The following is a 13,653-nucleotide window of genomic DNA, read 5'->3' on the forward strand; positions in this document are numbered from 1 at the left end:
TAATGAAATATATAATAAAATATAATACAATTCATTATTAACAGAAACAATGTACACAAATCTAAACTATTTTAAAGGGATAGTTCACCCAAAAATGAAAATTCTGTCAGTAATTACTCACCCTCATGTTGTTCCAACCCCGTAAGACCTTTGTTCATCTTCGGAACACAAATTAAGATATTTTTGATTAAATCTGAGAGCTGGATCACTCCTCCATAGGCTTCTAAGGGATTAAAACTTACTGGCCCAGAAAAGTTATTAAAGATATCATTAAAATAGTCCAAGTGACTACAGTGGCTCAATCTCAAGTTTATCAAGCGACGAGAATATTTTTTGTGTGCAAAAAGTAAACAAAAATAACGACTTTATTCAACTATTCATTTCCTTCTCTGTGGGCCTCGAGTGAGCTCACGTAGTGTAACAGTGCAGCGCTTCTGTGTTGTACGTCACATGTAGGCTCACTATTGGCCGACGCTGGTCATGTGTGTGATGTGTGTGACATGCAACACAGAAGGAAAGGGATAAGTTTCAATCCCTTAGAAGCCTATGTAGGAGTGATCCAGCTCTCAGATTTAATCAAAAATATCTTAATCTGTTTTACGTGAACTCACTCGAGTCCCAGAGAGAAGGAAATGAATAGTGGAATAAAGTCTTTTTTTTTCGCACAAAAGTTTTCTTGTAGCTTGATAAACTTAAGATTGAGCCACTGTAGTCACTTGGACTATATTAACAATGTCTTTAATAGCTTGTCTGGGCCAGAAAGTTTCAATCCCTTAGAAGCCTATGGAGGAGTGATCCAGCTCTCAGATTTAATCAAAAATATCTTAATTTGTGTTCCGAAGATGAGCGAAGGTCTTACAGGGTTGGAACAACATGAGGGTGAGTAATTACTGACATAATTTTCATTTGTGGGTGAACTATCCCTTTAATGTTGCTGTGGGACAAAGTGAGACTAGCCTCCAATCAAATGCCATGTATGTAGATATTATGTTTATAGTGTATCGATACAAATAACACAATAGATGTTTTGGAACTTTTGATATTTATTGCCTCTCAACAGGCCACAACTGGGCAAAATTTAATTAGAAATTAAAAAGAAATAACAAATATATGTTCTTTGTAGTGCAGATAAAAAAAATAAAAATAAAAATTCAGACAATTGGTATACTGTACTTCAAGTATTTTCTTCCTCGAAAAAGTAGAACAGAGTAACAGTATGAGGTATACCAAGAAAGAACAGTAAAAAAAAATTTGCCTCTCGGCTCACGCCAGTTTCACACTGCACGTGTTAGCAGAGCGTAAGCAGCACATACTTTTTTCCGCGCCCATGTTAACAGATTAGAGCATTCACACCGCACGCAGAGGCGGCGCAGCAGCGCAGAAGCAGCAGTGTCGCGATCGTTACGGCGCAGAGTCTATTTTTGCCTCAAATAGACCAAAATAGACCAAACGCTGCGTGCAGTGTAAAAACGGCGTCAGAGATCTAGTTGGTCTGATGGAAAACAAACAGCTTCAATTATAGTAACGGCGTTATTAAGATGGGAAGAGTATCAATTAGATTACTCATTACTGAAAAAAGTAACGCCGTTATTCCCATCACTGTATATGACATTCTTCTTTCAGACGAATACAATTGGAGTTATATAAAAAAAGCTCTTCCAAGCTTTATAATGGAAGTGAATTGTTGTTTCTGTTTTGTAGTCCATCAAAGTGCATCTATTGTCACTTTACCATCATAAACGTGCTCCACAGGCTCCGGGGGGTTAATAAAGGCCTCCTTAAGCAAAGCGATGAGTTTGTGTAAGAAAAATATTCACATTTAAAACTTTATAAGGTAAAATAACTACCTTCAAGCCAAATGCACATACGGATTCGACTTAAATCTAAAGCGCAACTTATGCAAGTAATGCAACGAACTGCTGATATTTACGCTACGCCATGATGCACTACGCTACTTCTGATGTCACAAGTTGTGTAAGTTGCCCTTTAGGCGTAAGTAGACTGCGTATGTTCGTTTGGCCGGAAGCTAGAATTTTACTTTGCAACATGTTAAATATGAATATTTGTCTTACACAAACTCATTGTTACGCTTCAGAAGGTCTTTATTAACCCCCCAGAGAACCCCCCAGTGTGGAGGACTCTTATGATGGATAGATACACTTTGCTGGACTTCAAAACAGAAACAACCATTCACTGCCATTATAAAGCTTGGAAGAGCCAGGACACTTTTTAATATAACTCTGATTGTATTCGTCTGAAAGAAGAATGTCATATACACCTAGGATGAATTGAGGGTGAGTAAATCATGGTCTAATTTTTTTTTTTTTTGGGTGAACTATCCCTTTAAGTGTCAGTATAAATCTAAGACATCTGCCATTTTTTTAAGAATCACTGAGTTCACCTTTAATTAAACAGTTACTTATAAAACAAGAGCAGTGAGTGTTTAATAAAACAACAGTTGATTATAAACCATTATTACATGGCTTGGCTGAATTCCAATGTAGAATGCGGTCTGTTATTTCTTGATAATAGGCCGCTGCGAAGTATAACACACCGTTGCCATGAAAAACAGCGCGTTGCTATGGACGCAGGATTCTAACTGTAGAGACGGAATAGATTATTTTCTTTAGCGGAAGCAATACAATCATTTTTAAATCAATAAACTCATTTTTAAATCAATATTTTGTGTCAAATTATTGATTTATTTGGTGGGTAGCCATGTAATAAGCGGGATAATGTAGAGCGAGGCGGCTGTAGCGAATACAACCCCGACAGGCTGATCGGGACTCCGACGCGAAGCAGATATAACAACCGCCTCGCTCTACATTATCCCTTACATATAAAACATAATTATGTCCTATGAATATTGTTGTCTGATTGATTTTACAGCCTTGGGCATCCAGAAATCACAGAAAGTAAGATTATGCAGTTTTGTTGCAGGAAATAATCATTTACAAAGAAGAAAACAATGTAGGCAAATATGACAAAAATGATCATAGTTCAAAATGCAATGCAGCGCACAGTGTTATTGAATTGAAATATGGCATAAATTTGATATACATTGTTGGTACTTTTATCAAATCAGGTAGATGTGTTGGTGGTGGTTAAATTATTAATGCTGCTAAACATGTTTAATTAATCACATTAACTTCAATAGCCCAAAAATAAAATGTCACAGGTTGGTAAACATACCTTTCTTTTTCGCTTCTCAGCACCAGACTGCTGTTGTGTCCTCCTGTCCATCAACTATCATTTGCAACGGCAAACACAAGGTGTAGGTGTGGATGCAGGAATGGCATGTGCTTACGGCATTCACAAAATGCCTTTTTGTTTTTAGATTGTTATTAGTTTAAATGATTGGTTGCACTTTGTTATCTGTGTTACAGTGTAATTATACTGAACATTTAAGTATTAAATAATTGAATTATTTAAAAATAATTAAATAATGAACAACATGTGCTTACTAAAGGGTTAGGGTTAAGATTAGGGCTAAGATTAGGGCTATGTTTAGGGTTAGTTGAATGTAATTATGTATAATGTATTACTATTGTAACTATAACGTGTAACAAGGACAGTGTAAAATAAAGTGTTACCAATTATAGTTACGCTGAAAGGTAGGGTAGGCAATTTCGGAGAGGCTAGCAATAGCAAGCTAGCTTTGAAAGCACAAGATCCCACCCTCACTTCCGAGCTTCTACAAAGCCACGCCTCCTTCAAAACACATGAACACACAGCAGAGTTGGCAAAGCGTCACGAGACGAGAGACGGTGTTAAATGACCTCATGTCTCAAAGCACATAACACTGCAATAATAATGAACACCAGCAACTTACAGAGCTCTAGTTATACCAAATGACTACAGCAGATTAATTTATGGGCGTTGATAGTGTTGACATAGAAAAGCATAAATCTGAGTAGAACGTCATGGGTAGCCATCTTGTAATTATGGTTATGACATGGCGTGAACGCAGCAAAAGCTCGTTGTTTTGGTTCAGGAGAAACTTTAAAGCAGCTAAACACCGGCTGTTTGTTTGTGACTGTATGTCTACAAATCTGCCTATCCTCGTGGAACACGCTGATCATGTGTGATGTCTGCGCGAGCATGGTGCACGGAGGAATTGACATACACAAGGTAACAGACAGGTAGGACAAGAGTCGGACCAAATTCAATGATCGAAACTTCCACAGAAGATATATGTACATGTTTTAATATTTAGACCACTTCTATTATTGATTACTATCAGGATATGAAGAGAGTTTAAACCAGTATAACAAAAAGTGTTTACAATACAAATTGCCTACCCTACCTTTAATAAAGTGTGGATCGTGTGGAGGTGTTTTTTTTATTAGGATTTTTGATAAAGAGAATGTTTGAAGTAGAAATTTAAAAGAGAAAATAGCAATTTTAATTATTTGAAGTGTAAATCTTTAGTAGCATTATACATGTATTTACTGACATAAAAAAAAAAAAAAAAACTTTTATAACAAAAGTCAGTACTTAAATATAGGCTATAATTACACATTATACATTACACAGAAATAAACTTTTTAATGTATAATTTTTTTATGAACTTACCAGAAGGGATGATGTCCAAAGAAAACATGCCAGTAGTAAAAATTCTCTTAACCTCCAGACTGAAATACACAGAAATGATCAATTTCCAAATCCTTCAAAGCATGAAACCATATTGACCCCATAAATATTACAATATTCATAAACTAATGATTACCTGGGGGATTTGATTTCTTTGTGGATGGTACGACCATGGTTAATCTGTTGTTTTTCTAGAATATTTTGAAGTCTGCTTGTGAGCGAAGTACATTCACTCAACTTCAAACCAATGTCTTGTTAAACTGGCCACACTGCTCTGAGAATGAGGCGTTTCCCCTAATTATGTGACACTCAGTTGAACACCTGATCTGTCCTCAGTCCTCAGTACTGGTTTAGCCAGTTTGGCTTTGTTTGATTTGATTGACATTAGATGTTAGATTACATATGAATGGTGAAGATTTTCTTGCTATGGGAACAACAAAATTCTTTTTCCTGTTATTTTTTTCCCAGCAGTGTAATCATTACGTCTCTGTGGCACTCACACAACATTATTTTCACTTTTTATTGCAAGGAAAATATACACACAATATATTATATATACAGGGTGGTATGAACTGACAGATTAGAAGATATATGGAACCCGTTAGCCCAGCCTGTTAACCAGATTGCAGTTGATAACCAACCAATATGGTCAAACAGGTCAAACAGGTTTGTTTCAAGGCAGCCGCAGAAGTCTCATTTTCTTGCATGAGAAGATATAACAATACAAATTTAAAATGTCTGCATAGGGTTAAATCCCACAGACACTGACGATTTTTATTCAGGGTCAGTTAGCTTCACTTAAATAATGACCGGTGGATATTACTTTACAGTAGGAATTTGAGTGTGATTGTGAACATGCCCTATTATGCACACTTATGCAAGCAGGTTATTGTAAGTGTTTTATTTTTATTTATTTTTTTGCCTATGCCCACACGTTTTTGAGATTGGGATGTTTCTCGTGTTCCAAAATCCATAACAACAATGCACACCAAATTCTAAACACCATAACTTGCTAAAAAGACATGTGTTGTCATGCCAGACCTGCATTTCTTCTTTGGTTGTAATATTATCATGCCACCTGTGTGCTTTAGTTGTCAATTAAGAAATGTATTTAATTTTTACCCTTTCTTTAGTTTATATTGAAATGACAGGCCTCTAACAGTTTATCCCCAAGCACATTTTCCACACTACATTTTAACCTAACTTTATACATGTACATTGAATACACCTTTTATGTAAATCTTAAACCACTAACAGAAACAATATCAAGACTTCATAAAAGGACATAATAGGACCCTTTTAAAAGCAGTAAGCAGTAATAAATATTTAAACTTCAGACAAGCGCCCCCCGCGAGAGAGAAAACACTTCTCTATTATGCTATTCCAGACTCTCTCTACGAAGCAAAGTGAAGTAGCAGAGTCTGGTATTACCAGGCTAGGTGCTCGCAAGCACCCTTCTGAAACCTAAAATGACAAACGGGACACGCTATGATCTCATGGACTTAATGGAGACCCGCACGTGACAGCCATTGTAAGTCCGAAAGTGCCTACATCAAGATGTTAGGTCTGGCAACTCACCATTGGCACGGCTCAATCCGAGGGGCGGGATAAACGGTTGTCTCTCAAAATCCCTCTGCACGCAATAGGATAGCGCTACAACCAATCAGAGCAACGAAGAAGGCTAGTATATTAAACTTTTGCCGTATCCAGTCGGCAAAACTCCAAACACATCTTCCTTTTTTAAAAATTACTTAAGTGCCGTTCTTTGCTCTTTTCTCAAAGAAAAGCTTAACTCCAAGTCCTCCAGAGTCGCGGCCAAAGCCGATTCGAAAGACTGTTCCCCAGCAGCAGCCGCCATTCTTTGTTTTCAAGTAGCAGGGAACCGTCGCAACTCTGTCGTCATTATGTTAAGCACGCCCCGCCTACTCTATACATGATATGATTGGCCTGACCTGAGTTTGGTTTTTCCAGCTCGAAAGTCAACAGAGAGTTGCTAGACCACACTGGCTGCAAAATAAATTTTGCTGCCGCTAGGGTGCGTCTAGATTTCTAGGCTAGCATAAGGCACATCCTAAGGCAAAAGCTACCCATGTATTTGAAGGTTGAGCACGCGAGCTCATTGGCTACTGATACAGCAGGAACCAATCAGCTGTGCCCTATAGATAATGATGTGATTACGAACAGGTTGAGTTAGAACCTATAAGCCAGCGCCATCTAGAGTTTTATGACATAACTTCATATTTAACATACTTAAATTGCAATTGCAACATTACATTCAGTTTCCACTTTAAAGTATATAATTTTAAAGTATATTATTTCTCTAAAGTGTACTTTTTTCACAAGGGACCAGTTGAGCTACAGGAACAAAATAAGAAAAAAAGCATAATTATTATTATTATTATTATTGTAAAAGAACGTTATAGTTGATTTAAAATACATTAGTGTTATGTTTTGATAACTAAAAGTTGTGTTTACTGCATACCACAAAGCATTTTTGCAAGGATAACAAAGAGTGTCTGCCATACGTCTGATGGAGTGCAGTTACCATAGGCTTTTTGTGATGAGTGAACTAACTGAAAGACTACATCTTTTGCATAAACTTATACTGACTCACTGGGTTTAGCCTTGCCAAGACTCAGAATAATAACCCCCCAACCCAACAACAAAAAATAATGTATTTCTACATGTAACATAATCCACACACACACACACATGCATGCACATATACTGTATATGTAAGGAATAATTGACGACAGGCCGTTGAATTATTAGAAAAATAATGCACACCCGAGGTGGTAATGCGGTCACGACGCGAAGCGGAGTGGCCGTTACACCTCGGTGTGCATTATTTTTATAATAATTCAACGGCCTGAAGTCAATTATTCCGCTTATACTACAGTTACCACACCTCGAAACATTGTTCAGATTATGTATTTCAAGACGTTTGTAAAGTTTTGTCATTAAAACGCTCTTGTATGTAGGACTAATTTCTTACGCATCTAATCCAATGCCTCCGTTGCTAATTCCAAAACGTCATTTTAGAGTTAGTAACGGAGGTTTGAGCCACTGATAGCAGACTAATGCTGGAGACACACGACTAGCTGACACATTCTCTGACTGTTTTCATCGACTGCAGCAGATTTTAAACACCGACTTTGAACACAGACTGAACGCGCTGAACACGCGTTTGGACATGATCAGTCATAAGTATCAAATTACATTCATAACCGGACTTAAAGTGTGTCCCCGGCTTTATGCAGTTATTAATGCAGTTATTAGAGAGAGATGTTGCAATAATGAGACAGAAAAGCATGTGCGTCAATATTATTATTTATTTATTAATTTAATTCGTTTTAATTAATTCGTTCATTCTTTTTTTTTTCATTGACAGATGACAGTAGACTATAGCCAAATAAATGAAACACAAAGCCCTTTTAACAAGTGGGCCTATCAATAATTATTTATTTGTTATTATCTGCAATAAAAATCCGTACTGCAGGACTATCCATTTATTTAGCCTATATTCAGTTTAATTTTCTATTGATTATAATATAGATAGGACTATATACTTTATTTATTAAAATTAAACTGCATGTTTCTATTGATTGTGAAGCTAGACATTGAAAATTGCAGATCAAGCGCATGGGGCTAAATGCTTTTTCTTGTTATGAATTGTATCCTATTTTCCGTTATTACAGTTAACTACGCGAAGTGATATGGAACTGTAATGCGGTCAAGACCTGCCTGGAACTACTTTAGCCGTGCGTTTCCCTGAAAATAATACACACCTTAGAACGTTCGTCAACCAATCAGATTCAAGCATTCAACGGCCCTGTAGTATAAATATATATATATATATATATATATATATATATATATATATATATATATATATATAATTATATGGGCTGCTGCGTAGAAAACATCCTTCACCAGCTGATTGCTGATTATTTGGATATTTGTGGCAAGGATGTGATTCATCTTATGTAATATTACAGTTTAATGTTAAATGACACGCAGTGAAGTTATTAACCATAATTATGGTTATATCAGACGTCCTCAGATGTATATATATATCAGTTCCATATATATATGGGTTCTCTTACGAGAGGTCTCTCGTACTGCGTAATATCTTACGCTAGGAGAAAACCTCTTTTCCACGAGATATTGAAGCCAAAAAATTATCCTTATAATTTGTATCATTGCAAAACGCGTTGCAGCAGCATGCGGCCATGGGCGAGACAGCTCGCGCGCCCATTGGCTGCTCTGCGGCAACTGCATCAGCCTACCGAGCGAGGCCTGAGGTGACGTCAGGCCAATGAGTCACGTCCCGCCGAAACTGGCGTGGCTTAGTCCTATAAAAGGAAGGCTCGGGGCAGCTGATCCCTGATTTTTCATCTCTTCAGCGAAGCTCACGCATCGTTGGATCCCGAGAGAAGCCGCGCCGTCTGAAGAAGCCTTTCAGCGGGACGAGCCATCTTCTGAAGCCACTGGCCACGCCGCCTTCTACTGCCGCCGCTCCCGCTGCGCTATCCGGCGCCTATATCCTTTTACTCTCACTGTTCTTTGTGTGTGTGTGTGTGTGTTCGCTCCACGACACACACTCTAAAAGAGCTTGCGTCTTTTTTAAGATGCCTTCCTGCGGCTCGTGCCGAGCCCCACTCAGCGAGGGAGACTGCCATGTCATCTGTGTCTCCTGCCTGGGTGAAGATCATGCAGCGCTCGCGCTCGCAGACGGCGGCTGCTCTCACTGCGAGCTACTACCTATGGTGACTCTGAGGACTCGCCTGGCAGTTTTCTCCGAGCCTGCAACCCCCGCTGTGTTGCCACGGCGTAAAAAGCGCCGCACTCAGCGGGTCCCCGAACCTTCTCCAGCCCGACAAAGCTCACCGGTTTGCCCGCCTGCTTCACCGGCTTCCGCTGAATCACTTCCTGATGCACAGTGGCCGCGGTCCGCCGCCGTTTCCATTGAGGAGGATGATTTGAAAGCCGCGTCTGGAGAGGATGACACCTGCTCTCTGCTGGCCTCGGGCAGCGAGGATTGGGCGAGCTCTGTGGATCTCGCGCCTCCTGTTCGTAAACCAAACAAGAGAGCTAACATTGAGAGGGAACTGATGCGTATACTCACGCTGGCCGCGGCGAGCCTCGGCCTCGAGTGGTCTGCACCTGAACTTCCTTCTCACACCCGGCTGGATGGTTGCTTCCAAGTCCAAGCCGGCTCCCTTTCTTCCTGAGCTTCACGAAGAAGTTGCCAAAGCTTGGAGCGCTCCCCTCTCAGCACGAATGCGTTCGTCTGTGTCGCCAGCATTCTCTACTCTTGATGATGCTAGGAACAGAGGCTACCATTCACTTCCGCCGGTCAAACAGGCGATAGCAGCCCACCTTTACCCGCCCTCTGCTGGACGGCGGACGAAACCAGTGCTGCCGTCGAAAGCCTGCTGCATGACGTCAACGCTGCTCGCGCGAACTTTCTCCGCCACTGGGCAAGCCGCGTCAGCACTGCACACGATGGCCACGCTGCAGATTTTCCAGGGCGATCTCCTCCGAAAGCTGGACGAGATGGGCCCAGACGCAATCTGCTTAACGGACTTAAGAAGCGCTTCGGACCTCGCTCTCCGCGCTACTAAGTCTGCTGCACAGGCCATTGGACGGTGCATGGTTTCTGTCACCGTTGCTGAGAGACATCTATGGCTGACGCTCACGGAAATGTCACGCACCGCGTTCCTCGACGCCAGCTGTCTTCTGCTGGCCTCTTCGGATCCTCTGTCAACGAGTTTGTAGAGAGATTCGCCGAGGTGCAGAAAGCGTCGCAAGCCTTCAAGCACTTCCTACCGAAGCGCTCCAGTTCTACAGCGGGTCATGCAAAACCGCCTGCCCGGAGCTCTCAGCCACAGCCTCCGCCCTCTGCCGCTTCTTCGCAGCGCCGACAGGACCGCAGCTCGAGGCCTCGCTCTCGCTCGACTAGCCGCCGCCCCGCTCCGCGTGGGCCACGGCCAAGGATTGCGGTGAAACCGGAAGCCCCGAAGTAATCCTAGCACGCCTAGGAAAGCGTCGGTGTTCGAGTCCCGCCGTGGCCGAACGCACCGCTGTTTCAGTTCCAGGAATTGTGACTGTTTCAGCGTTTCCTGCAGTGTGCAAGCCGGTACAGCTGCCCGCTTGCCTGCACACAAAAGCCGTTTTTACGGCTACCCAGATACATCCTTTAAAGAGTGTATTTTCTGGTGTCCCGGCCACGGCCGACGGTGCTATAAGTATAGAGCAGATGCCCACTGTCCAGTGCCCATCCCTATGCACAAGCACAGCCCTTCACATAGGGCCCGCGCTCATAAAGTCGATTGCGCACCCAGCATAGTAAACGTGCCCACTGCCCACTGCCCACAAACACTATGTCCTGCACGTCTCACGGTTTCTGTAAAAACGAAACCTGTGCGCGTTTGCTCTGTTCAGGCAGACAGCGCGTCCAAAGCAGTAAATGTGCCCGCTCCCCCGCACCCACACTTACTCACAGACATTATGAGTCCTACGGGACTCACTCAGCCCTCCCTTACTCGGTTAAGCACCGCAGCGGGGTCGAGAGCGAGCATTCTGGCCGCTGTGATCAGCCCGCTCCCCGCCTCAAATGTCACAGGCATAACGCCTATATTACAGCACGCCGAAGCGCTTCTGTTGCCCAGCGAGCAGAGCGCGCTTCGCATCCAACCCCTAGCCAACCACGCGGATGCGTGGGCAGCGCTTCCAGGGGTTTCGGAGTGGGTGCTAGACATTACAAAAGGAGGCTATTCGCTACAGTTTTGTCGGCGCCCTCGCCGCTTCACAGCGCGCGTCGAAACTACGGTGAATTCAGAAGTAGCACACCTACTTCGAGCCGAAATATCAAAACTGTTGAGCAAAGGGGCAGAAAAATCCTCGCGCAGATTCGCAGAGGAGACTGGTTTATGTCGATAGATCTGAAGGACGCGTATTTTCAAATACAGATAGCGTTACGTCACAGGCGATACTTGAGATTCACCTACGAGGGCCAGGCCTATCAGTACACAGTCCTGCCGTTCGGTTTGTCCCTAGCACCCCGTACATTTATGAGGTGCTTGGACGCAGCGCTCGCACCCCTCAGACTCCGAGGCATACGAGTGCTGAACTATTTGGACGACTGGCTGATTCTAGCTCAATCACGATCAGAGCTCGTGGAGCACAGGACCATTTTACTCGATCACCTCGAGAATCTAGGTCTCAGAATCAATTGGGCGAAGAGCTCTCTGAACCCCAGTCAGACGATATCGTTTCTGGGCACAGTTCTAGACTCACGGTCTATGATAGCGCGGCTGTCATCACAGCGCATACTAGACATTCAGCGCGCAGCGAGCTCTTTCCGCTGCGGCGCGACCGTCCCGCTCAGGAAATTTCAACATCATCAGTTCTTCAGCTGGGCTTGCTCCGCATGCGCCCTCTGCAGTTCTGGTTGAAAGTGCGGGTACCGCGCAGAGCGTGGGCATCCGGTCAGCTTCGTCTCAAGGTCGATCAGATTTGCTTTTCAGCTCTGAAACCTTGGAAAGCAAACGACTGGTACCAATCAGGTGTAAGCCTGGGGACTTCCTCGAGGGTGAAAGTGGTGTCGACAGATGCCTCCACCTCGGGATGGGGAGCGCTGCTTGAGGGCAGACCGTTCTTCGGCCAGTGGTCAGAACGGGAAAAGCTTCAACATATCATCTGCCTGGAAATGTTGGCAGTGGACAACGCACTGACGCGTTTTCGTCCTCAGATAAAGGGCCACCACGTCTTAGTCCACTCGGACAACGTGTCAGTGGTGTCCTACATAAATCGCCAAGGCGGTCTCAGATCCCGAAATTTATACAGACTGGCGAAACGCCTCCTGGTATGGGCTCAGCGCAACCTGCGCTCGCTGAGAGCAGTGCACGTGCCTGGGCTACAGAATTTGGGGCCAGACAGACTGTCCAGGAACAACATTCCGGCGAGCGAATGGTCTCTACACCCGCAAACAGTCCTACTGTTGTGGGAGAGATTCGGCAGAGCGGAAGTGTACCTGTCCGCGTCCCCTGAAAACGCTCACTGCCCTGTGTTCTTTTCCAAGAGCAAGAGCGCGCTGGCCCTAGCGTGGCCGCCTGCCCGTTCTATGCCTTTCCCCCCGTCTCTCTCCTGCCTCAGGTGATAGGACGGATCAGGGAAGTGAAATGCTCAGTGCTGCTCGTTGCGCCGCTCTGGAAGAACCAACCGTGGTTCCCAGTTCTGATGCAGTTAGCAGACACTGCCCCATGGCCAGTGCCATTGAGGAAGGACCTCCTCTCTCAGACCAAGGATTCGATTTGGCATCCTCACCCGGAGTTGTGGTCCCTTCATGTATGGGCGCTCAACGGGTACCCGCTGACCTCTCAGAGGGAGTGCTAAATACTATCACTCAGGCTAGAGCTCCGTCTACCAGACGGCTCTATTCCTCGAAGTGGTCGGTATTCTCTGGCTGGTGCACAGCTCGGGGCTTTTCAGCCTTCGACTGTGGGGTGACGGAGGTTCTCTCCTTCCTACAAGAGCTGCTGGATAAGGGCAGAGCCCCCTCCATGCTCAAAGTCTATGTGGCAGCCATTGCAGCGTTTTCTAGATCAACGCTCGGTCAGTCAATAGGAAGGAACGATTTAGTCATCTGCTTCCTCAGGGGAGCTAGGAGGCTGAATCCTCCCAGACCTCCCTCAGTCCCTATGTGGGACCTTTCTACGGTGTTGGAAGCCATGAAAGGTGACCCATTCGAGCCTATCCAAACGATTAGCCTCAAACACTTGTCTTTCAAAACAGTGTTTTTGCTGGCTCTCGCTTCAGTGAAGCGCGTAGGTGACCTACACGCGCTCTCGGTGAGCGCGGCGTGCTTAGAGTTTTGGCCAAGTGACTCAAGAGTCATACTCAAACCTAGGCATGGTTATGTTCCAAAATCCCTCAACATGCCGTTTTGGGCTCAGGTCATTTCCCTGTCCGCCCTACCGGTGTCGGGCAAGGAAGGGGACGCAAGCTTTCTTTGTCCAGTAAGGGCGCTAAGAGCTTATGTGTCTCGCTCATCTG

The sequence above is a fragment of the Squalius cephalus genome (assembly GCF_949319135.1).
Source record: "Squalius cephalus genome assembly, chromosome: 25".
Taxonomy (NCBI): domain Eukaryota; kingdom Metazoa; phylum Chordata; class Actinopteri; order Cypriniformes; family Leuciscidae; genus Squalius; species Squalius cephalus.